This window comes from Delphinus delphis, chromosome 2 (assembly GCF_949987515.2).
Source record: "Delphinus delphis chromosome 2, mDelDel1.2, whole genome shotgun sequence".
Lineage (NCBI taxonomy): Eukaryota > Metazoa > Chordata > Mammalia > Artiodactyla > Delphinidae > Delphinus > Delphinus delphis.
In genome coordinates this window covers 9,151,867-9,178,184 of record NC_082684.1, presented here as the reverse complement: position 1 = coordinate 9,178,184, position 26,318 = coordinate 9,151,867, and the positions used below count along the sequence as shown (strand labels likewise).

The window sequence follows — 26,318 nt, the reverse complement described above, 5'->3', positions numbered from 1 at the left end:
TCCTTCCCCAGGAAATGAGGGCAATCATAGCGGAGTAACATTTTTCCAGCACTTTCCTTGTTCCTGGCACTAGGCTAAGCATTTGACACCCATCTTATTTAATCCCAACATCATCCTTGTGAACTAGGAACTACCCCATTTTCCGAAGGAGAAAACTAAGGTTCGGTGATTTTAAGTAACTTGCCCACCATCGAAGGACTTGTAGTTGTCTGAGCTGGGATTCCGTGCAGGGTCTTTTATACTTTGAAGACCGTGCTCTTAAGCCACCTGCAGTGATACAAAGTCAGGAATACTGGGTCCCCCCACTGGCTTGTCCTCTAACCTGATCCTCCTACCTGTGGGGTTTCAGTTTTCCCACCTGTAAAGTGGAAGGTCCCTTCGGCTACATTGCCACCGAATCTTTGAAAATGACAACCGTGGATTTGAAAGAGCACAGTTGCCTGCAAATTCAAAATTCCCTTCTTGCCAGGATCTGTCCCAAGTTTCCAAAATGGCTTTGAGGATAAAAAGTACATAATGCCTTAAATCTGCCTTGAAGGAAGGATTACAAGGCAATGAGTAAGGAAAGCATCAACAGTTCTTCTGGGAGGTCCCTCAATTTTCCCAAATATGGTTTACTTTTTCCAAGTTCTGTATCTTATCCACAAAGGGCTTCCCCCATGGAATCACGGTGCTAGAAATCAGCTCAGATACCCCTGACCTTCACAATGGGGAGGCGGGGAGCAGGGATCCCTTGGTCCCAGGTGTCTTCACATACGTGAGCATCCTGTTTTTACAGATGGGAAGCTGAGGCCCTGAGAGGGTCAGGGCAGAGTCTTCAGGTCCAGAGCATCCCTTCTGTGGTCTCCCCGAGAGTCTCAGGGAGCCGCCATGCAGGGCACTGGAGGCTGGCACTCCTGACCCTGGTCAGCGCTTGGCCATTCTCGCCTCTGCTTTCCCAGGATTTCTCAGACAACACCGGGGGCTGAGGGGGCTACTGCCCAGTGACCAGGGCCTGGGCCCCACCTGGCTTTAACCTGAGCAACTTTGTCCATGTAAGATTTTGTTCAAAAAAATTCTCCACTGCTTACAGAAAAAAAAAAGTTTGGAAATACAGCTATCTTTTCCACGTTCTTTTTTTTTTTTTTCCTCGCATCTAAATTGGTTTCAGCGAAAACGTAAGGCTCTCTGCCATCAAGTATGCAGAGAAGTGGGTAATAAAGGCAGCTCTGCATTGGGGCAGGGATCTGGTCAGACAGAGAAGAAGTGAGTGAGTGAGTGAGCGTGTGTATGTATGGGTTTGGGGTGTGTGTGTGCGTGCACCCTGCCCAATCACAGAAAGTCCAGGCGGACAGGGCTGGTACAGGACATCCTGACCCACTCCTAAGAGTGGGTGGCAGACATGGCCTTGTTTATGCTCCCCAGATTCTAGATACACAAACAATAAATCCCAAAAATATGTTTGCCTGCAGACTTTGTGGCCAGCTTCAAAGTCACATATAAGGACTCACAGGGCTCTAGGCTCAGCTGTGTCTGAGGAAAGCACAGAGGGAACATTCTGCCACCAAGCCATCTGATGGCTAAGAAATGCTCTAGAAAGAGCCCTGGCTTGGGCATGGGTCTGGTCTCAGATCAGACTCTTATCCCCGGACTCCTGGGATGCCCTGGGCTTCAGCTCCATGTTCACCCGGCCGCAACCCGTATTCACAGCAGTGAGCTCTGCAATCTAGGTTGATGGCCCAAGATCCCTGCTTCTGGGCCCCCCAGTGCCAACAGGAAACTGACCAAACCCCAAGGTGCAGCATGCAGGCTTCCATAGGACCTGGGGCCCACCTGTCAGGCAATCACTAAACCCACCCGTGACTTTATTCCTGTATTTATCAATTGCTTGAATGCCGGCTCAACTGATGACTCCTGGGTCTATGTCCCTTTTGTGCCATCCAGAGCCTCACCAGGACCTGGTGGAAAGCGGGTGGGAGCTCACTGAGCGAATAAACGAAACGACAAATGAAATATGCAAGAGGACTTTGAAAGCTATAAGGAGGTGGAATCACAGATGTAAGAAATTACTACTGCTAGTGAGAATACTATTGTCACATGCAACTGTTTTGTTCTTACGATATGCTTTATGGAAATAGAACATTTAAGAAAAATTAATCAACTACTTTTAAAAAGTAATCGCAATTATTTTCTTATGGTAAAAAATATAAAGAAAAGTTTATAGTCCAAGCAATGAAATATAACCCAGATATAACCCAATGATACTTTGGTGTATCTTTTTCCAGTCTGTTTTCTGTATATGGACGTGTGTGTGTGTGTGTGTGTGTGTGTGTGTGTGTGTGTAAATATGTAATATAAGTGGGATCAAATTGCATACTTTTTATTTCCTGCCATTTTCAGTTAACATGTTACGATGAACACTTTGCTGTGTTTTGACATCTAAGCTCAGGTTCCCCGGCACCCCACTTCCTAGCCCAGTGACTGTGGGTGATTCCTTTCACCTCACTTGAGTCCTTGTTTGCTCATGTCTGAAATAATCTTACTGGGGCAGATACTGCTAGTGTTCACCGATATCAATTTTCACCTCTTTGCAGACATATTGCTAAACTCTGTTTCCCAGCCTCCTTTGCAGCTGGATGAGACCACGTGACCATATTGTGGCCAGCGGGATGTGGGAGGAAGTGATGTATGCCACTTGCATGCCTAGCTCATAGGGTCTCCCACAAATAAGCCTTTTCTCTCTCCAGGCCCCAGGCCCCCATACTGACTGGATGAACCAAGGAGATCATGAAACAACTAGTTGGTGGACCCACAAGACGAAACAGGTCTGGGTTCCCAAGTCAGAGCTTGCAAAAGGACCCAACTGGCCTGTGATGTGAACATGAAATAAACTTCCTTTGCTTAAGCCACTGAGGCATCAGGATTGACTTGTTTCTGCAGCCTAGACTAATGTGATAGCTACCTACCTCATAAGGCAGGCTATGCTTTTAAATAAAATATTGAGGGCTTCCCTGGTGGCGCACTGGTTAAGAATCCACCTGCCAATGCAGGGGACATGTGTTGGAGCCCTGGTCTGGGAAGATCCCACACGTTGCAGAGCAACTAAGTCCGTGCGCCACAACTACTGAGCCTGCACACCACAACTACTGAGCCCGCGTGCCTAGAGCTCGTGCTCCACAACAAGAGAAGTCATGACAATGAGCAGCCCGCGCACCGCAACGAAGAGTAGCCTCCACTCACCACAACCAGAGAAAGCCCATGCGCAGCAACGAAGACCCAACTCAGCCAAAAGAAGAAAAGAAAAACCAAATGAATGAATTTAGAAAAAAAAATTCTAAAAAAAAATTGAAATCAACAGCTCATAAAAAGCACTCCACAGACATGAACCTTTAAAAATGAAAGAATAATAAATAAATGAACAGGCCACTGATTAAATAATATCCAGTGATTGGATAATATACACCCTAAGTATGTTGGATTTCAGAGAAGTGAGAAATGACGGTGGACAGGAGTAAGCAGTAGAAGGAGGCATTGAGTGGAATCTGGTAAGATGTGTAGGAATTGGGTCCAGGAGAGGAATTGGAAGGGGCTTCTGGGAAGAAGACAATTCATTCAAACTGTGTGTGTGTCTCAATAACCCAGGAGGTGGGAAACGCAATGAGGGACATTCTGTATCAGTATAGTACTTGGAAGATGGGAAGGACCAGGAATTGTGCCATGCTCAGCTACCAGGGCTGGCCACCAGAGGACTGGAAAGGTTTTCTGTGGCCTTTCCATCCTGTTCACTTTCTATTCCGGACCCCAGGACTGTCCTGGAAGGAGCTCCACCCCTCAGTATTGGTAGACATGGTCTTAGTTTCCTGAAGTCCCCCAAAATCCATAGAGTAGGTACGTGGGAGGACTGATGTATGCCACAAGAGATGTGGAGGAGAAGGGTATTAAAAATAATCTGAATTCCAATTCCTCCATGTTATAGACGATAAAACTGAAGGTCCAGGAGGATCCATAGCTCAGGTTTGCGCACATGACACAGTAGCTTAGTGTCCGAGGCAAAACACAAATGTAAACCAGGTGATGCATTTTCCTTTATAAGCTTCCACCAGCCTCCCAGCCCACCTGGAATAAAACCAACTCCTGACTGTGATCTACAAAGCCCTATAAGATCCAGTCCCTCCCACCACCCTTTCTGGTATTGAGGAAAAACCTGGCTGGTTTTCATCAATACATCCGGTGCACGGCTGGACATTTCCCAGCCCCACTTCCTCGCGTCCGGGAAAGATCAGGGATCTGAGTTCTGACCAGTGAAATGCGAGCAGGAGGCAACGATGCCCCTTCCAAGCCTCTTCCTGAAAACCACCACACAGGTCCCCATCACCTCTCTCTTCCCTTGGGTACTGGCTGGATGCATGCATGTATCCCATGGAAGGCTCCCAGGCACTAGGCACTGGGGGAAGACAGAGTCACGTGACATCAGGAGCTTGGGTTCCTCAAAGACTGAAGGAGAGAGAATCCCCTACACCCACATAGAGCTAAGAAGTGAGCTAGAATCAGCCCTTCATTGCATCGCCAAGCCTCTGAGCTCTGGGAGTCATTTGTTATTGCAGCTAGTGTTAACCTACCCTGGCTAACGCAAGCCTCCTCTTCCTTCACATTCTGCTGGCTACGCATCACCTCCTGTGGCACCCACCCTCGTACACTGTACTCTCACTGTGCTGACCTTCTGTATGGTTTTCGTTGTGAGCCAGGTTTTCTCCTGTCTCTGGTCTGTTCACTTGCTGTCCCCCTTGCCTGCAAAGCTCCCCTCCCTGACCTCATCTTTGCTCCCTTCTCACCATCCAATGCTGAGCTTCAATGTCATCTTCTTGGAGAGATCTTTCCTGATCACTACTAGTTCCCTGTAGTCACACCCTATTTCTCACTCTTCCATTACACTCTTATGATCAGTTACTATCTAGAATTATCTTGTCTATCCATCTGTTTGCTTATTTCGTTTTAATCTCCTCCCTCTAGAATATAAATTTCATGAGGTCAGGGACCTGGCCTGTTTGTTTCACTGCAATATCCCCAGCACTTAGAGCATACTAAGTGCTTAAAAAATATTTGTAAATGAATGAGTAGTGAATGGATGTGTGCACAAACATTAGTCCCCTGACATCCAGGATAAACGCATTCGGTCACACCCCATGATTCACTCCGTTGCCAAACGTTTCAGAGCAGAGGGCTTTTCCCATCAATTGACCTGAGAACAGTGGGCCTGGTCTGAGGTTCAAGGTCGGTTTGTCTATTTAGCCAGTTAAAGAAGGGCCCAGATATCTCGGTAGCCTCCCCTGAGCAGAGAGGTTTACAGCCCTTGGCTCTGAAGGCCCCACAGCTGCTGGCACCTGCTGGGTTTGTCACATGGGTCTGTAAGAAGTCAGAAGTATTTTTCCATTTTGCTGGAAAGAGCCTCTTGGCAATCTGTGGGAGGTTGGAGATTGCAGCAGAAAAGCCCAGAATGGCCCCTTGAGATTATTTACAGCCAAAACTTCCTCAGCTCTGCCAGGACCCAGGGAGACCGTCCTCCCAGCATTTTCTCCAGGGAGAGCCAGCTGTCTCTGCCTTCACTCAGGAAAACAAACAGTGCAGGGCGAGCTGGCCTGGTCCTACCCACCTGGCAGATGAGCAAACCGAGGCCCTGGGGGTTAGGAAGGCTTCACTAACATGCAGAGAAACCATGCAATGTCCTCACTCGTCTGACTTCCAGATTTCCCTCAGTAAAACAGAGCAGACCCATTCCACCCTCCACCCCACCCATGAGACAGATACTAACAGAATCAGCCCTTCCCTACAGAAGAGGAAACTGAGGCACCATCAGTTTAGCAATGTGCCCCCAGGAGGTCCAGAACTCGGGTTCAGACCTGACAGTTGGTGCTCATGATCACTTTGCTGCCCACAGTTTGATCCTGGTCTTCCTGGAGCCTACCTCCCAGGACCTTAGGGATAAAACGGTGTGAGGGGTACGGTGGGGGGGCTGGGAGCTGTAGGCATCTCTGCCATCACGAGTGACCTTAGAAGAGGAGGAGACAGTCCCGAGGGGAAGAGGAGAAATCTGGATTAGTCAGGGTTCTCCAGAGAAGCAAAACCAATAGAATATATATATATAGAGAGATCTATTTTAAGGAATTGGCTTACCCAATTATGGAGGCTGGCGATGCAAAACCTACAGCCCTGTCCTGGGTCTCCAACCTGCTGGCCTACCCTGTTGATTTTGGACTTGCCGGCTTCTGTAATCACATGAATCAATTCCTTAAAATAAATCTTTTTCTCTGTGTATATGCAGCCCATTGTTTCCATTTCTCTGGAGAACCTGAAACCAAGCAGGACCCTCTGGGGCTCCTGGGCGAGGAAGCCTTCCTGTCCCCCATTTCTTGTTTGCAGGGAACAGACTCCAGCTTCCATGGCCTCTCCTGAGTTACAAAGGGCAAATTCAAACAGCTGCTACTGGGGGAAGGGAGGGGATGCAGAGATCAGGGAGGAGCAGCCAGGAAGCCACCTGAGGCCAGATTAAAGGGACCAAAGACGCTCATCGAGATTAGGAGACCACCTGAGATGAGATTAAAAGAGCGCAGGCCCTGCGCACACCCTAATGTGCTCAGCGACCCCACCCTTGAACTGTTGCTATAAAACTCCTCACCAATTCCTCCGGGGTCGGGACACATAGTTTTTGAGGGACACGAGCCTGCTGTGCCCACCTTTGCCTGGCAAAGCAAGAAAGCTATTCTTTTCTACTTCACCCAAAACTCTGTCTCCAAGATTCCATTTGGCACCGGGGCCCAGAGGCTGGCTGAGCTTTCGGCATCAAACACACCGTAACACACACACACACACTCATACACGCTGAACCCCCGAGTGGCTTCCCTTGACCCCAGGACGAAGTCCAAACTCCTTTCCATGGCTTTCGAGGTCTTTCTCCCCCTCTCCATTTTTCTACCCCCAGACTCAGCTCTCTCACGGCCCCTGCCACACTCACCAAGCTCTGGCCAAGCTCGTCTTCTCTCAATTCCTCACAAAATGCCTTCTTCAGCTCTACCAACAAGCCACACTCTCCAAGCCCCAGGGCCTTTGCACATGTTGCTCCCACCACCTGGGTAACGTATCCCGCCCGGCTTCCCAGCTAACCTTCCTTCTTCTGGCAGGAGCTTAAGTGCCGCTTCCATGGGAGCAATTCCCTGTCAAGTGGCACCGAAATGGCTAATCAATCATTTGTGAAATCACATATTTAATATCTGTCTTCCCCGAAAGTCTAGGTCCACCAGCAAGGAAACGTCAGAGCCTGCTTTGCTCTCACAGGGTCCCCAATGCCAGTGACTGGGCACATCAGAGGTTGACATACAATTTAAAAGGCTGAATAGGGACTTCCCTGGTGGCACAGTGGTTAAGAATCCATGCTCTCAATGCAGGAGGCCTGGGTTCGATCCCTGGTCAGGAAACTAGATCCCACATGCATGCCGCAACTAAAAGTTCACATGCCATAACTAAAGAGCCCGCCTGCCGCAACTAAGACCCGGTGCAAACAAATAAATAAATAAATATTTAAAAATAAATAAATAAGAAATCAAAGACTGAATATATGAATATCTATTATAATCCAGATTGTATTTCCGGTTGGCTACAACAATAATCATGTTTTCTCATCCATGGTCACATACTGTTTGCCTGGGTGACAAAACACACTCAAAAATGTCTCCATTATTGCCCCATCTGTGATCATACACTGATTAATTAAAGCATGCGGCAACAAGTGAAGATACCTTTCACCCGTACAGCTGATTCTCTCTGCCCCAGCCTCTCCCTGCTTTCCCTTCCCACCCATGTCATCCAGCTGAGCAATCCTATCTCAGCTTCACTCTTTTCTTTCTAGTGGGACAGCCTCATGGCAAATTCAGATTCAAGATCCTCTGTGTAAGCCAGGGCAAGTTACTGAAGCTCTCTGGCCAGGTCCCTCCTCTGCAAAATGAGAAGCTGAATCAGAGAACCGTGGAGGCCCCTCAGCCCTGACTCTGTGTACCCCACGGTCGTCGATTTTCTTTTGCATCTCGGCCCGACTGCTGTTTCTTGCTGCCAAGACTTCCTGTGCCTGGGAGCAAAATCTGCCCCTCACTTTCCACTCCAATAACCCTTAGGCCACAGGTAGTGCTACACCAACCATTCCAGCCACGAGGTAAAATCGGGACCACAAACAGAAAACAGGACTTCCTTCTTCTGTCCAATACCTGTCATTGCAGAAGCTGCGTCAGCTCTCCTCAGTGGGTCTTACACACTCACACACACATACTCACACACACTCACACATACTCGTACACAGTCATATCATGTTTCCTTTATTTCAGGAAGGGTTTTCAGTTATTAGCAGCAGAAACCAGTTCTGGTACCTGTAGGGAGGAGACAGGGAGGATGACGAGGGTGAGGCAGAAAAATGGGAAAAAGCTCCCAGCATCACAGAAGTTGGACAGCCAGGTCTTGAGAAGGACACGGAGAAACATCCAGGACCAGGAACTGGCACGGGGTTTCTTCCGAGTTCTGCAAGCAGGACAGATCGACCCACCACCACTTCCTTATTTTTGTTACTGAATTATAGCCTACATATAAAAGATTATGTTCATTCACAATACATGTAAATCAAACCAGCAGGCTCTATGCCTTAAAATTATACGGTAATGTAAGTCAATTATTTCTCAATAAAACTGGGGAAAAATTATGTTCATAATATATCAGTATGGAGTCAAGAATATAGTAATGGGTGGGAGGGATAAATTAGGAATTTGGGATTAACAGATACCCATTACTACATATAGATAAACAACAAGAACCTACTGTATACCACAGGGACCTATACTCAATATCTTGTACTACAAAACTACAGTAATCAAGACAGGATGATGCTGGCACAAAAACAGAAATATAGGTCAATGGTACAGGATAGAAAGCCCAGAGATAAGCCCTATGGTCACCTAATCTATGACAAAGGAGGCAAGAATGTACAATGGAGACAAGATGGTCTTTTCAATAAATGGTGCTGGGAAAACTGGACAACCACATGTAAGAGAATGAAATTAGAATGCTACCTAACACCACACACAAAAATAAACTCAAAATGGATTAAAGACCTAAATGTAAGACCAGACACTATAAAACTCTTAGAGGAAAACATAGGAAAAACACCCTTTAACATAAATCACAGCAAGATCTTTTTTGACCCACCTCCTAGAGTAATGAAGATAAAAACAAAAATAAGCGAATGGGACCCAATTAAACTTAAAAGCTTTTGCACAGTAAAGGAAACCATTAACAAGATGAAAAGAAAACCCACAGAATGGCAGAAAATATTTGCAAATGAAGCAACACACAAAGGATTAATCTCCAAAATATACAAACAACTCATGAAGCTCAGTATCAAAAAAACAAACAACCCAATCAAAAAATGGACGGAAGACCCAAATAGACATTTCAGCAAAGAAGACATACAGGTGGCCAAGAGGCACAGGAAAGATGCTCAACACCACTAATCATTAGAGAAATGCAAGTCAAGATGACAATGAGGTTTCACCTCACACCAGTCAGAAGGGGCATCATCAGAAAATCTAGAAACAATAAATGCTGGAGAGGGTGTGGAGAAAAGGGAACCCTCCTGTACTGCTGGTGGGAAAGTAAATTGATACAGCCACTGTGGAGAACAGTAAGGAGGCTCCTTAAAAAACTAAAAATAGAATTACCATATGACCCAGCAATCCCACTACTGGGCATATACCCTGAGAAAACCATAATTCAAAAAGACACATGCACCCCAACGTTCATTGCAGCACTATTTACAATAGCCAGGACATGGAAGCAACCTAAATGTTCATCGAAAGATGAATGGATAATGAAGATGTGGTACATATATACAATGGAATATTACTCAGCCATAAAAAGGAATGAAACTGGGTCCTTTGTAGAGATGTGGATGGACCTAGTGTCTGTCATACAGATTGAAGTAAGTCAGAAAGAAAAAAACAAATATCGTATATTAACGCATATATGTGGAATCTAGAAAAATGGTACAGGTGAACCTAGCTGCAGGGCAGGAATAGAAAGGCAGACGTAGAGAACGGACATGTGGGCACAGAGTGGGGAAGGGGAGGGTGGGACGAACTGGGAGATTAAGTTTGACATAAATACACTACCATGTGTAAAATAGATAGCTAGTGGGAACCTGCTGTATAGCACAGGCAACTCAGCTCGGTGCTCTGGGATGGCCCACTCGGGTGGGATACGGTGGGGAGGGAGGTCCAAGAGAGAGGGGATGTGTGTATACATGTGGTTGATTCACTTGGCCATGTGGCAGAAACTAACACAACATGGTAAAGCAATTATACTCCAATAAAAAAAAAATCTTGTAATAGCCTATAACGGCAAAAAATCTGAAAAAGAATATATATATATGAATCACTTTGCAGTACACCTGAAACTAATACAACATCGTAAATCAACTATACTTAAATTAAAAAAAAAAAAGAACAAGGACATAGTAATAAACTGGCCTCCCATGTACCCACCACCAGGTTAAGGAACAGAACGTCACCAACAGGCTAGAAGTCCTCATGTGCCCTTTTGGGCCACAGAGCCCTGACCCTGGTCCAGCCTCACATCCATCCTCTCAGAGGTCAAGTTACTGGACAAGAGCCTCTGATCGGCCCAACACAAACCCACCACTTGATTTAAAGTCTCCATGAAACTGATGCAGTGGGGACCAAGGGGACCTACGAGTGAAGGGGCTGTTTTCAGAAGACGTGGGCCTGAGTGGTGGGCAGGCAAAGCCAGTCTGTCCCTGGGAGGGTTTGCCCCACAGGTTGCCTCCTTCTCCTGTGTTTGAGGAGGTTTCTTTTGGCTTTGACTCACCTTCCTTGCACCTCCTCTCTGATTTAGGCATGTGTCCACAGGGTTGATCCAGAAAGGTATCTGAGTGACAGCAGGCTGTGCTCAGAAGCGCTTCTCTCCCTATCTTGGTCGTTTCTGCCTTGAACCCAGCAAGAACAGATTTTTCCCTTGGAATGAGTATTTTCCCAAGAATCTCCTGAGTCCTTCATACAAAGAGGCCACTTATGGGACTAGCCTACAGCTGGAATCCTGAGCTCGCCATCTCAATAAAGAGGGCAGAGATGGGGACAGAATCAGAGCAATAGCTTCTTCTGTTATCCCATGTGACGGAGATGGCTAGCTGTCCACCCGGACCTATTCCCCTTATTTCTTAGTAATGAACGTGTATAGCTGGACACAAGCTGCCTGGTTAGGCTGTATTCCCCAGGCTGTCATGGGCGTGATATATGCTATTTAGAGGTCTAGAATTTAAGCCACAGGGAGTGCTTCTACCACATTCTATTTCCTTTCCTGTAAGAGGGAACCCAGACCTGGCAGTGACCCAGCTCCAACCATGCAATTGACTTTATGAGCTAGGGAATAATGGAGTAAGAAATGGTAGGAACCTGGGTCCCTGAATGACCCCATGGAGTACAGCCTCCCCAGATAGCTCACTTCAGAACTGTTACGTGAGTGCAAGACATAGATGTCTATGCCTGTAGCCACTCTTGGGAGATGAGGGGCTCTTTGCCGCGACAGCTCTGTACTCAATCCACTAATACTCCCACCAATCCAAAAGGACATTTATCTCAGGATCCAGAAGAGAAAATCCCTGGTGAGTGTGGTGTGGAACCAGGAAAAGCTTCTTCATCAACAGGTCTTAGCCCAAGTCACTTGCCACGTGCTATAGAAGCTCGGGCTTTAGGTAAAAACAACGTCACCCCAGGAGACACTCCTATAAAGTGCGCATGAATCGTAAATGGACTAACACATTTGCCTATTACTTCCCAGCCAGGATTAGGGGATCTGAGGGAGTGATACACAGGACTGACGAGATCTGGGGGGCAGGAGGGTAAGGGCAGATCCCCGAGACTGCATTACAGCATGATGAAGGTTGAGAAGTGTGAGCCTTAGGAATGGATAAAGAAGATGTGGTACATATATACCATGGAATATTACTCAGCCATAAAAAAGAACAAAATAAGGTCGTTTGCAGCAACATGGATGGACCTAGAGATTGGCATACTGAGTGAAGTAAGTCAGACAGAGAAGGACAAATATCATATGATATCACTTATATGTGGAATCTTAAAAAAGGGTACAAATGAACTTATTTACAAAAGAGAAATAGACTCACAGATGTAGAAAACAAACTTATGGTTACCAGGAGTTAAGCGGGGGGAAGGATAAATTGGGAGATTGGGATTGACTTATACACACTACTATATATAAAATAGATAACTAATAAGAACCTACTGTATAGCACAGGGAACTCTACTCAATACTCTGTAATGACCTATATGGGAAAAGAATCTTAAAAAGAGTGGGTATATGTATATGTATAACTGATTCACTTTGCTGTACACCTGAAACTAACACAACATTGTAAATCAACTATACTCCAATAAAAATTAAAAAAAAAAAAAAAAAAAGAAGGGTGAGCCTTGATGCTGCTGCAGGGGATACAAAAAGGTAACCTGTAAGAACAGTGAGAGGAAAATGAGAAGCAAAAGAAAAGGACACAGAAGGAGAGAGTGACAAGCACAGACAGAAAACAAATGTGAACTCAACTTGAAAGGAACATCTCAGATTCAAAGACAGAGAAAGAGAGAGCACAGGAGGATAAGCATGGAGAAGCTGGCGGGAGGGATCACGTTTCACCACATCAGAGCCTCGGGTCCCCATCTGCATCCTGGTATCTCAAGTTTCATCATCACTAAGATGAAAACCATCTGGCCGTCCGCACGCTACCCTCCAACTCAGTGTTTTTCCAGCTGCCCTGCCACGTGGGGGGTTTCATGCGTGCGTGAGTCAGAGGCGAGACGTCAGCGGGGCCTCAATCATCTCTCCTGCAGGTCTCTCCTTCAGATGGGAAGCTGGGCTCGGAGACTGTGGCCCGGTGGGGAGCCCTTGCCACCTGCGGGGCATTCAAACTCAACAAAATGCTTCCACAGCACAGTGTATTCAATCTTCACAGCCCGCTGATACAGCCTGGGTGAGATGGGAAAACGGCTCAGAGCAGGGATGGCATGTGCCTAAGCTCCTCCAGCCCCGCCCAGGGCCCGGCCACCAGCAAGATGCCAGCCCCACCATGCCATCCCTCTCACCCAGCTGTGGAGATGGTGGAGGCCTCAGACCTCGTCACCAACAGCCAGCCCCTCTTCCTGCTGCCAACCTGTGGGCCGAGGGATCTGTGTTTGTCCAGCTTAATGGGCAGGGTAGGAGGAGCCAGGTGGGCAAGCTGCTCTGGTGGCTTCAACGCCTGACCTACTGGGACCACCCAGCAGCCAGCCTTGCTGGAGAAGCTTGGCTCACTTTAGCCCCATGAAAGAAGAAGGCAGAAGTGTGCCCCATTACCCTCCATCTCCCTGGATCACCATATTAACTCCCTTGAATTTTCCTGCATCCCTTGGCTGGTGGCCCCTTCCATCTTCAAAACCAGCAATGGTGGTAGAGTTTTTCTCGCTTTACATCCTTCTGACATGGACTCTTCTGCCCCCTCCTTCCACATCTAAGGACCAATAGGATTACACTGGGGCCGGGTAATCCAGGATAATCTATTTATTTTAAGGTCAGTTGATCGGCAACCTTAATTCCATCTACAAGTTAATTCCCCCTTGCCACATGACATAACATAGGACGCGGACATCTTTGAGGGAGCCATTATTCTGTCTACCACATCACCCTTTGGGGATATGGGCCCAGCTGTTGGAGAACCCGTAGGTTTGGCATGCCTCAAGTTCCACAACAGTCAAGCGAGGGCCTTCTCTCTTTCTCTCCTAGGATCAGGAAAGGGGAGGTGAGAGGGCTGAACGGATGGCTTCCTAACATCAGATCCGTTGGGAGGCAAAATGGGTTTCGTGAGCCTGAGGAGGGCATCTGACCCAGAGGTTCATGGACAGATTGGCCCCAGGCTTGTAGGGCACCTGCGAAGGGTTGGGACCACTTGTACCCATTGCATGCAGGCTTGAGAATTTGGACTTGAGTTTCAGAAAAACCAGCTATTGGCTATTGGCAGACCTACAGAGAGAAGGGACACACAGATGCCGCAAGGCACCAAGAGCCGTGAGACAGGCGCTGGGAGCAGGAGGCTCTGCTTCTCTCGCACAGAGAGTGGTGGAGCCACGGTGATGGCACGGTGATGGGGAGGGTGGGGCTTGTGCCCTGGGCGCCCTCACAGCCTCAGCCCTGCGCCAGCTGTGGCTCCGCTAACCGGCCCTTCTAGGCTGACCCCCTCCAGCCTCTGGATCCACCCTTGACCCTCTCTTCCTGCCCTGGGGCTTCTCGGATCTATAGGACGGGCTGCCTGGGCGACGCCACTCCACACTCCCGGAAGCACCATGCAAGAGCGTGGGGGGATAGACTTCTGGGAAGATGGCAGAAGAGTCAGACGCGGAGATCACCTTCCTCCCCACAGATACACCAGAAATACATCTACGCGTGGAACAGCTCCTACAGAACACCTACTGAAAGCTGGCAGAAGACCTCAGACCTCCCAAAAGGCAAGAAACCCCCCACGTACCTGGGTAGGGCAAAAGAAAAAAGAATAAACAGAGACGGAAGGATAGGGACGGGTCCTGCATCAGCGGGAGGGAGCTGTGAAGGAGGAAAAGTGTCCACACACTAAAAGCCCCTTCGCGGGCGGAGACTGTGGGTGTCAGAGGGGTAAGCTTCGGAGCCGCGGAGGAGAGCGCAGCAACAGGGGTGCGGAGGGCAAAGCGGAGAGATTCCAGCGCAGAGGATCGGGGCCGACCGGCACTCACCAGCCCGAGGCTTGTCTGCTCACCCGCCGGGGCGGGTGGGGCTGGGAGCTGAGGCTCGGGCTTCAGTCGGAGCAGGGAGAGGACTGGGGTTGGCGGCGTGAACACAGCCTGCGGGGCTTTAGTGGGCCACGGCTAGCCGGGAGGGAGTCCGGGGAAAAGTCTGGACCTGCCAAAGAGGCAAGAGACTTCTTCTTCCCTCTTTGTTTCCTGGTGCGCGAGAAGAGGGGATTAAGAACGCTGCTTAAGGGAGCTCCAGAGACGGGCGGGAGCCACGGCTAAAAGTGCGGACCCCAGAGACAGGCATGAGACGCTAAGGCCGCTGCTGCCGCCACCAAGAAGCCTGTGTGCGAACACAGGTCACTATCAACACCCTCTTCCGGGGAGCCTGTGCAGCCCGCCACTGCCAGGGTCCCGGGATCCAGGGACAACTCCCCCGGGAGAACGCACGGCGCGCCTCAGGCTGGTGCAACGTCATGCCGGCCTCTGCCGCCGCAGGCCCGCCCTGCACTCCGTGACCCTCCCTACCCCCGGCCTGAGTGAGCCAGAGCCTCCGAATCAGCGGCTCCTTTAACCCCGTCCTGTCTGAGCAAAGAACAGACGCCCTCCGGCGACCTACACGCACAGGCGGGGCCAAATCCAAAGCTGAGCCCCTGGGAGCTGTGAGAACAAAGAAGAGAAAGGGAAATCTCTCCCAGCAGCCTCAGGAGCAGCAGATTAAAGCTCCACAATCAATTTGATGTGCCCTGCATCTGTGGAATACATGAATAGACAACGAATCATCCCAAATTTAGGAGCCATGTGGATGAAAGGCTCTTGGTGCTGCAGCCAGGAGTTAGTGCTGTGCCTCTGAGGTGGGAGAGCCAACTTCAGGACATTGGTCCACAAGAGGCCTCCCAGCTGCACATAATATCAAACGGCGAAAATCTCCCAGATATCTCCATCTCAACGCCAGCACCCAGCTTCACTCAACGACCAGCAAGCTACAGTGCTGGACATCCTATGCCAAACAACTAGCAAGACAGGAACACAACCCCACCCATTAGCAGAGAGGCTGCCCAAAATCATGATAAGTCTACAGACACCCCAAAACACACCACCAGACGTGGACCTGCCCACCAGAAAGACAAGATCCAGCCTCATCCACCAGAACACAGGCACTAGTACCCCCCACCAGGAAGCCTACACAACCCACTGAACCAACCTTAGCCACTGGGGACAGACACAAAAAACAACAGGAACTATGAACCTTCAGCCTGCAAAAAGGAGACCCCAAACACAGTAAGATAAGCAAAATGAAAAGACAGAAAAACACACAGCAGATGAAGGAGCAAGATAAAAATGCACCAGACCTAACAAATGAAGAGGAAATAGGCAGTCTACCTGAAAAAGAATTCAGAATAATGATAGTAAAGATGATCCAAAATCTTGGAAATAGGATAGACAAAATGCAAGAAACGTTTAACAAGGACCTAGAAGAACTAAAGATGAAACAAACAATGATGAACAACACAATAAATGAAATGAAAAATACTCTAGATGGGATCAATAGCAGAATAACTGAGGCAGAAGAATGGATAAGTGACCTGGAAGATAAAATAGTGGAAATAACTAATGCAGAGCAGAATAAAGAAAAAAGAATGAAAAGAACTGAGGTCTCAGAGACCTCTGGCACAACATTAAATGCACCAACATTCGAATTATAGGGGTTCCAGAAGAAGAAGAAAAAAGAAAGGGACTGAGAAAATATTGGAAGAGATTATAGTTGAAAACTTCCCTAATATGGGAAAGGAAATAGTTACTCAAGTCCAGGAAGCACAGAGAGTCCCATACAGGATAAATCCAAGGAGAAATACGCCAAGACACATATTAATCAAACTGTCAAAAAGTAAATACAAAGAAAGCATATTAAAAGCAGCAAGGGAAAAACAACAAATAACACACAAGGGAATCCCCATAAGGTTAACAGCTGATCTTTCAGCAGAAACTCTGCAAGCCAGAAGGGACTGGCAGGACATATTTAAAGTGTTGAAGGAGAAAAACCTGCAACCAAGATTACTCTACCCAGCAAGGATCTCATTCAGATTTGATGGAGAAATTAAAACCTTTACAGACAAGCAAAAGCTGAGAGAGTTCAACACCACCAAACCAGCTCTACAACAACTGCTAAAGGAACTTCTCTAGGAAAGAAACACAGAAGAAGGAAAAGACCTACAATAACGAACCCAAAACAATTAAGAAAATGGGAATGGGAACACACATATCGCTAATTACCTTAAATGTAAATGGACTAAATGCTCCCACCAAGAGACACAGATTGGCTGAATGGATACAAAAACAATATGCATATATTTGCAGTCTACAAGAGACCCACTTCAGACCTAGAGACACATACAGACTGAAAGTAAGGGGATGGAAAAAGGTATTTCATGCAAATGGAAACCAAAAGAAAGCTGGAGTAGCAATTCTTATATCAGACAAAATAGACTTTAAAATAAAGACTATTAGAAGAGACAAAGAAGGACACTACATAATGATCAAGGGATCGATCCAAGAAGAAGATATAACAATTGTAAATATTTATGCACCCAACATAGGAGCACCTCAATGCATAAGGCAAATACTAACAGCCATAAAAGGGGAAATCGACCGTAACACAATCATAGTAGAGGACTTTAACACCCCACTTTCACCAATGGACAGATCATCCAAAATGAAAATAAATAAGGAAACACAAACTTTAAATGATACATTAAACAAGATGGACTTAATTGATATTTATAGGACATTCCATCCAAAAACAACAGAATACACATTTTTCTCAAGTGCTCATGGAACATTCTCCAGGATAGATCATATCTTGGGTCACAAATCTAGCCTTGGTAAATTTAAGAAAATTGAAATTGTATCAAGTATCTTTTCTGACCACAACGCTATGAGACTAGATATCAATTACAGGAAAAGATCTGTAAAAAATACAAACACATGGAGGCTAAACAATACACTACTTAATAACGAAGTGATCACTGAAGAAATCAAAAAATACCTAGAAACAAATGACAATGGAGACACGATGACTCAAAATCGATGGGATGCAGCAAAAGCAGTTCTAAGAGGGAAGTTTATAGCAATACAATCCTACCTTAAGAAACAGGAAACATCTCGAATAAACAACCTAACCTTGCACCTAAAGCTATTAGAAAAAGAAGAACAAAAAAACCCCAAAATTAGCAGAAGGAAAGAAATCATAAAAATCAGATCAGAAATAAATGAAAAAGAAATGAAGGAAACGATAGCAAAGATCAATAAAACTAAAAGCTGGTTCTTTGAAAGGATAAACAAAATTGATAAACCATTAGCCAGACTCATCAAGAAAAAAAGGGAGAAGACTCAAATCAATAGAATTAGAAATGAAAAAGGAGAAGTAAGAATTGACACTGCAGAAATACAAAAGATCATGCGAGATTACTACAAGCAACTCTATGCCAATAAAATGGACAACCTGGAAGAAATGGACAATTTCTTAGAAATGCACAACCTGCAAAGACTGAATCAGGAAGAAATAGAAAATACGAACAGACCAATCACAAGCACTGAAATTGAAACTGTGATTAAAAATCTTCCAACAAGCAAAAGCCCAGGACCAGATGGCTTCACAGGCGAATTCTATCAAACATTTAGAGAAGAGCTATCACCTATCCTTCTCAAACTCTTCCAAAATATAGCAGAGGGAGGAACACTCCCCAACTCATTCTACGAGGCCACCATCACCCTGATACCAAAAACAGACAAGGATGTCACAAAGAAAGAAACCTACAGACCAATATCACTGATGAACATAGATGCAAAAATCGTCAACAAAATACTAGCAAATAGAATCCAACAGCACATTAAACGGATTATACACCATGATCAAGTGGGGTTTATTCCAGGAATGCAAGGATTCTTCAATATACGCAAATCAATCAACGTGATACACCATATTAACAAATTGAAGGAGAAAAACCATATGATCATCTCAATAGATGCAGAGAAAGCTTTTGACAAAATTCAACACCGATTTATGATAAAAACCCTCCAGAAAGTAGGCATAGAGGGAACTTTCCTCAACATAATAAAGGCCATATATGACAAACCCACAGCCAACATCGTCCTCAATGGTGAAAAACTGAAAGCATTTCCACTAAGATCAGGAACAAGACAAGGTTGCCCACTCTCACCACTCTTATTCAACATAGTTTTGGAAGTTTAGCCACAGCAATCAGAGAAGAAAAGGAGATAAAAGGAATCCAACTCGGAAAAGAAGTAAAGCTGTCACTCTTTGCAGATGACATGATACTATACATAGAGAATCCTAAAGATGCTACCAGAAAACTACTAGAGCTAATCTATGAATTTGGTAAAGTAGCAGGATACAAAATTAATGCACAGAAATCTCTGGCATTCCTATACACTAAGGATGAAAAATCTGAACGTGAAATCAAGAAAACACTCTCATTTACCATTGCAACAAAAAGAATAAAATATCTAAGAATAAACCTACCTAAGGAGACAAAAGACCTGTATGTAGAAAATTATAAGACACTGATGAAAGAAATTAAAGATGATACAAATAGATGGAGAGATATACCATGTTCTTGGATTGGAAGAATCAACATTGTGAAAATGACTCTACTACCCAAAGCAATCTACAGATTCAATGCGATCCCTATCAAACTACCACTGGCATTTTTCACAGAACTAGAACAAAAAATTTCACAATTTGTATGGAAACACAAAAGACCCCGAATAGCCAAAGCAATCTTGAGAACGAAAAACGGAGCTGGAGGAATCAGGCTTCCTGACTTCAGACTATACTACAAAGCTACAGTAATCAAGACAGTATGGTACTGGCACAATAACAGAAATATAGATCAATGGAACAGGATAGAAAGCCCAGAGATAAACCCATGCACATATGGTCACCTTATCTTTGATAAAGGAGGCAGGAATGTACAGTGAAGAAAGGACAGCCTCTTCAATAAGTGGTGCTGGGAAAACTGGACAGCTACATGTAAAAGTATGAGATTAGATCACTCCCTAACACCATACACAAAAATAAGCTCAAAATGGATTAAAGACCTGAATGTAAGGCCAGAAAATATCAAACTCTTAGAGGAAAACATAGGCAGGACACTCTATGGAATAAATCACAGCAAGGTCCTTTTTGACCCACCTCCCAGAGAAATTGAAATAAAAACAAAAATAAACAAATGGGACCTAAGGAAACTTAAAAGCTTTTGTGCAGCAAAGGAAACCATAAAGAAGACCAAAAGACAGCCCTCAGAATGGGAGAAAATATTTGCAAATGAAGCAACTGAAAAGGATTAACCTCCAAAATTTATAAGCAGCTCATGCAGCTCAATAACAAAAAAACAAACAACCCAATCCAAAAATGGGCAGAAGACCTAAATAGACATTTCTCCAAAGAAGATATACAGACTGCCAACAAACACATGAAAGAATGCTCAACATCACTAATCATTAGAGAAATGCAAATCAAAACTACAATGAGATATCATCTCACACCAGTCAGAATGGCCATCATCAAAAAATCTACAAACAATAAATGCTGGAGAGGGTGTGGAGAAAAGGGAACCCTCTTACACTGTTGGTGGGAATGTAAATTGATACAGCCACTGTGGAGAACAGTATAGAGGTTCCTTAAAAAACTACAAATAGAACTACCATATGACCCAGCAATCCCACTACTGGGCATATACCCTGAGAAAACCATAATTCAAAAAGAGTCATGTACCAAAATGTTCATTGCAGCTCTATTTACAATAGCCCAGAGATGGAAACAACCTAAGTGTCCATCATCAGATGAATGGATAAAGAAGATGTGGCACATATATACAATGGAATATTACTCAGCCATAAAAAGAGACGAAATTGAGCTATTTGTAATGAGGTGGATAGACCTAGAGTCTGTCATACAGAGTGAAGTAAATCAGAAAGAGAGAGACAAATACCGTATGCTAACACATATATATGGAATTTAAGAAAAAAAAATGTCATGAAAAGCCTAGTGGTGAAACAGGAATAAAGACACAGACTTACTAGAGAATGGACTTGAGGCTATGGGGAGGGGGAAGGGTAAACTGTGACAAAGCGAGAGAGAGGCATGGACATATATACACTACCAAACGTAAGGTAGATAGCTAGTGGGAAGCAGCCGCATAGCACAGGGAGATCAGCTCGGTGCTTTGTGACCACCTAGAGGGGTGGGATAGGGAGGGTGGGAGGGAGAGAGACGCAAGCGGGAAGAGATATGGGAACATATGTATATATATAACTGATTCATTTTGTTGTGAAGCTGAAACTAACATACCATTGTAAAGCAATTATACTCCAATAAAGATGTTAAAATGGAAAAAAAAAAAAAATGCGTGGGGGAACCAGTGCTTCACTGAGAAACCCTCCCCGAGTTGGGGAAATGCCTCTCTCTCTTGTCCCGGGGCAGGCATTTCTGAGACACAGTGCAACCCACCTTAGAAGGTCCTTGAGGTGACAGGGCCCGGCACCCACAGCAGTGGCCAATTCAGGAAAGTATCCTTGCATCGCCTCCCCGCCTTCCTAGCATCCCAGCCACCAGCTCCTCCTCTGATCCACGTGGTCACCTCCCAGACAGCGTCCCGCCCAGAAGCCTGTGTCTCAGTCTTCCGTGGATGCATAGCCCACTAAGTCCTTACACAAGCCCGTCAGCTCGGTGCTGTCTTCCGTCTGCATCTGACGGATGAGGAAGCCCAGCCAGGGCAAGATAAGGGCCTCAGTTGAGATTCACAGCAGATCCAGAGTGTGGAGCAGGCAGCCCCTCTCCCAGGCTGCACGCCCACCACTCGGGGTCCACAACCAGCCTTCGCGGCGCTGCAGGGGACCGGGTGCCAGCACCCGGAGCTCAGAAGGGTTTGCTGAGACAGACCCCGGGCCAGAGAGCCGGGGGTCAGGTGAACCGCACCCTGGGTTCACACCCCCTGGGCTGATGGGGTGGATGCCCAGTGTCTCTGAAGCTCTGCAGCACAGACATCTGATCTCAGCACCTCTGTACCTGAGGGTGGAGTCGAGAAATCCACACATACCTGAGGGGCTGTTGCTTAACCACGTGGAGCCTCCACCTGCAATTTAAGATTTTAATTTCTGAGCCAGAATGGACCACCTTGTGTGTGTGTGTGTGTGTGTGTGTGTGTGTGTGTGTGTGTGGTGTCAGTGTATGTGTGTTGGTGGGATGTGTGTGCAGTGTGTACTTGGGTTTGTGTGGCTTGGGTGTTCACGCACGCGTGCGTGTTAGAGACTACTCTTTTTGAGGTACAGTTGATTTACAATATTATGTAAGTTTCAGGGGTACAACATAGATTCACAATCTTTAAAGGTTATACTCCATTTAGAGTTATTATAACATGTTGGCTATATTCCCTGTGCGGTACAATATATCCTTATAGCTTATCTATTTTATACATAGCGGTTTATACCTCTTAATCCCCTACACCATCTTGCCCCTCCCCCTGGAGGCTACTTTAGATCGTGCAGTCAGGCAAGCCTCTGGGAGAGTTGACCTTTGAGCCTGAATGAGCAGAAGACCTGACCACGGAACAGGGGACAATTTGAACGGGCCGCCCCCAAGGCCACAGCTCTGGCACGTGGTGACAGCGTCAACTCCACCTGTTACTTGGGGTCACTCCTGGTGAAAACACATGAGGGGTGTAGACAGAGGTGGGCAGAGGGCAAACAGAGGAATGAACCGCCGAGTCCTCTGAGCCACACGGAATGAAAAGTCCTGGCTGAGCTTCCAAAGGAGCCGAGAGGAACCCTGTGCTCCACATGGAGCCTTTCTGCCAAGCTCGTCATTGTTCCGGACCCCCTCGTATGGAGGCCCTGCCAGTGCATCATGGCTCCCAGCCTTCCTCTCTTTTCTTTCTTTTTTTTAAAAATAAATTTATTTATTTTTCATTTTAGGCTGTGTTGGGTCTTCGTTGCTGCACACGGGCTTTCTCTAGTTGTGGTGAGCGGGGGCTAGTCTTTGTTGTGGTGCGCAGGCTTCTCATTGTGGTGGCTTCTCTTTGTCGGAGCACGGGCTCTAGGCGTGCAGGCTTCAGTAGTTGTGGCTCGTGGGCTCTAGAGCGCAGGCTCAGTAGTTGCGGTGCACGGGCTTAGTTGCTCCGCGGCATGTGGGATCTTCCCGAACCAGGGCTGGAAACCATGTCCCCTGCATTGGCAGGCGGATTCTTACCCACTGTGCCACCAGGGAAGTTCCTTTCTTTTTTTTTTTTTTAATTGTCTCCCAGTACTTATTTTAATTCCTTACTCTCAACGATCATGGTAGGTTTTTTGTTAGTTCCCCAATCAGTTATCTACCGGGGGCTACTACAGAGAAAAGTGATCTTATAATAGCAGACTTTAGTCCTGAGAACCCTCTATTATTAGGAAGAGAAGATTAGTAAGTTTTAGAATTGCCTTTTGAAAATGGTACTGTGATTGCAATGTTGCTTTTAAAAACAGATCAGATCTCCACACACAAAATAGAATGCTTGGTGGTGCAAGATTGGTGCAGATGTCAAGAACATGGCTGATTCTGGAATCAGACTTTAAAATACAATATAAACAAGAGCCAGGTGAAACACCACCAAGGTATTAATTCTTTCCTTCCGTGGTTGTTCTTCGAATCACTGCGAGGTCAGGCAGGCATCCTCTCCTGAGGGAGTGCCCCAAAGGCAGCCTGCTGTAGGGGTTATACTGACTTGAAGGTGACAACTTGGTTTTACGTCCATCCTGGGCATTAGCCAATTTTGCTGGGCAAGACACATTTCTGGGCTTTAGCGTTCCCATTTTTACCTTGACGTTGTTGACTCTATCAGTGATTCTCAAGTTGAAGCCAAGCAGCATTAGCATGACCTGAGAATTTGTTAGAAGCCCCGCTTCCCAGGCCCCAGCTCGCACCTACTAAATTAGAAATTCTGGGGCTGGGCTTCAGCAATATGTGGGTTTTTTTCCCTCCAGTTTTATTGAGTTGTAAGTGGCAAACAGCCCTGTATAAGTTTAAGGTGTACAGCATAGTCATATTTTTGAATTTTTTTTAAACTTCTTATTTTATATTGGAGTATAGCCGATTAACAATGCTGTGATCGTTTCAGGAGCACAGCAAAGCGACTCAGCCCTACACATACATGTATGCATTCTCCCCCAGACTCCCCTCCCATCCAGGCTGCCACATAACACTGAGCAGAGTTCCCTGTGCTATACAGTAGGTCCTTGTTGGTTATCCATCTTAAATATAGCCGTGTGTACATGTCGATCCCAAACTCCCTGACTATCCCTTCTCCTCACCCTTCCCCTTTAACTGTAAGTTCATTCTCTAAATCTGTGAGTCTGTTTTGTAAATAAGTTCATTTGTATCATTTCTTTTTAGATTCCGCATATAAGCGACATCATACAGTATTTCTCTTTCTCTATCTGACTTACTTCACTCTACAGCATAGTGATTTGACTTACCTCCACCATGAAATGACGACGCCGATAGATTTAGCGTTCCTCCCCTTTCTCAGAGAGCCCTGATTGCCTAGGGACCTTCCTTTGTGATCTGCCCTTCCCCACCTGCAGCTCATATTTCCTTCTCACGATGGAGCACGGGGAGGTCAGATTTTATCTTACACAGCAAACCTCCCCTCCCCAAATGTTTGTTTAAGTCTCTTACCTGCTGGCCTGTGAGTTCCATGTCACCTATCAGAGTGTAAAACAAAGCAAGGCTGTTGATACAGCCCAATATTGGTGGACGGGTTAAAAATCCATTCATGAAAGCATTTGTTTATTCATCCACCATTTCTCCAGTGTCCACCACACTGGTGAGGCTGATGTGTAAGAGATGAGGCCACTGCCCCCAGGACTCCATGGGAAAAAAGACATGTATGCAAATAACCCTGGAGCACCTGCTGGGTTCCAGGTGCCCAGGGAAGGGAAATAATCGCTCTCAACCGACAGGTCAAGGCAGGGAGGCCTGGGTGCTGTGGTGCTCGTGGCACGGCTACAAGCCCCTGCAGCCGGAGCTTCCAGAGCAGGGACTCAGGGGCATGTATGGTTAAGCTGAGGACGCTGCAAGATGAAGGGAATGGGAAGTGATGGGGAGAGTTCCAGGGCTGGCTGAGTACATATTCAGCCAGGATGTCCTGGTTATTAAAATAGTCACCTTCTTCCATATGCATTAATAAATAGATATTTTCCCACATGCCCACCGCTAACACTCTGGTCAACCCATAAGGATTGAATTGTGTCCCCTAGAAAAATCTTTGAAGCCCTAACCCCAATCCCTACGAATGTGACTTTATTTGGAAATAGGTTCTTTACAGATGATCAAGTTAAGAGGAGGTCATTAGGGTGGGTCCCTAAGCCAATATGACCGTGTCCTTATACAGAGGAGAAATTTGGACACAGACATGCACGTCAGGAGAGCGCCATGTGAAGAGTGGAGTTAAGCTGTCACAGCCAAGAAGCTGGGAGTGAGGCCTGCCGACACCCTTAGAGGGAGCACAGTCCTGCCGACACCTTGACCTCAGACTTCCAGCCCCCAAAAATGCAAGACAATAAATACCTGCTGTTTAAGTCACTCACTTTGCTGCACTTTGGTACAGCGGCCCCAGGAGCTAATGCCTTCTCGCGATCCAGACGTTAAAGGGTAACTCCTCGTAGAGCAGGAGGCCTCTGGGACCCTGTTATTGCATATTGCCATCGTTCGATATTTTTAGTATCACCCTTGGAGAAAAGCAAATGTAAAAATATTGAGTGCATGCTCTTTCTGGGACTGAAAGGAAGCTTGAGTGGAGAGCAGAGGGGCGTAGGGGGAGGTTGACAAGTCTAGGAACAGTGAGAAACGGTGAGGGTTTTAAGTGACAGGTGCGGATGTATGTTCTTGGAGGGGCCCTTGGGCTACTGGGTGGAGACTGGGTGGGGGAGGGGAAAATGTGTCCCTGAAGACGGTACCCAGGCTGGAGAGGATGGTGGTAACGAGAACAGGAGGAACCCTCATCCAGTGATTCTGGTTTTCCCTGTGAAGTAGCAGGAGGGTCATTTGCTTGGAGGAAGAGGAAATTTTGGAATTTGAAGGAAAAGAGAAGGACCAGTAGACGAGAAACGATGGGCGATTCTAGGCGCTGTTCGGGGTCCGGCTGGGGTTGGCAATTCTCAGTCGACAGTGGCATCAGGGCTGTATGAGCTTAGTAGAGAGGGGATGGGGGGCAGTGAGGGACAGGGGTACAGGGAGGGACAACGGGCAATGTCACAGTGTGGGGAAAGTCATGCACGTCCTGTGGGAAGAAGGGAGGTCATAGAAAGTAAAATGCCAATTTTGGTTAAAAGTGGCACATTCACCATTAATGGGTCTCCTCCATCTCCCCAAAACCCCTTTAAAATATTAAGAGAGGTATCACCAAAAAATGGTAATACTCTATAAGAACA

The 26,318-nt window shown here is 46.3% G+C and overlaps 1 long non-coding RNA gene across 2 annotated transcripts in view; it reads right to left on the bottom strand.

Moving 5' to 3' along the window:
* Positions 1-26,318, bottom strand: part of LOC132420012 (uncharacterized) — a 61,500-nt gene that overhangs the window by 24,788 nt on the left and 10,394 nt on the right. The window contains exons 2-3 of one of the 2 annotated variants that reach the window (XR_009518294.1): positions 25,456-25,616; positions 24,565-24,590 (exon numbers count right to left, since the gene is read on the bottom strand). This is a non-coding gene — a long non-coding RNA (uncharacterized lncRNA). The remainder of the gene's footprint in view (positions 1-24,564; positions 24,591-25,455; positions 25,617-26,318) is intronic. The other variant, XR_009518295.1, reaches the window with a different exon arrangement.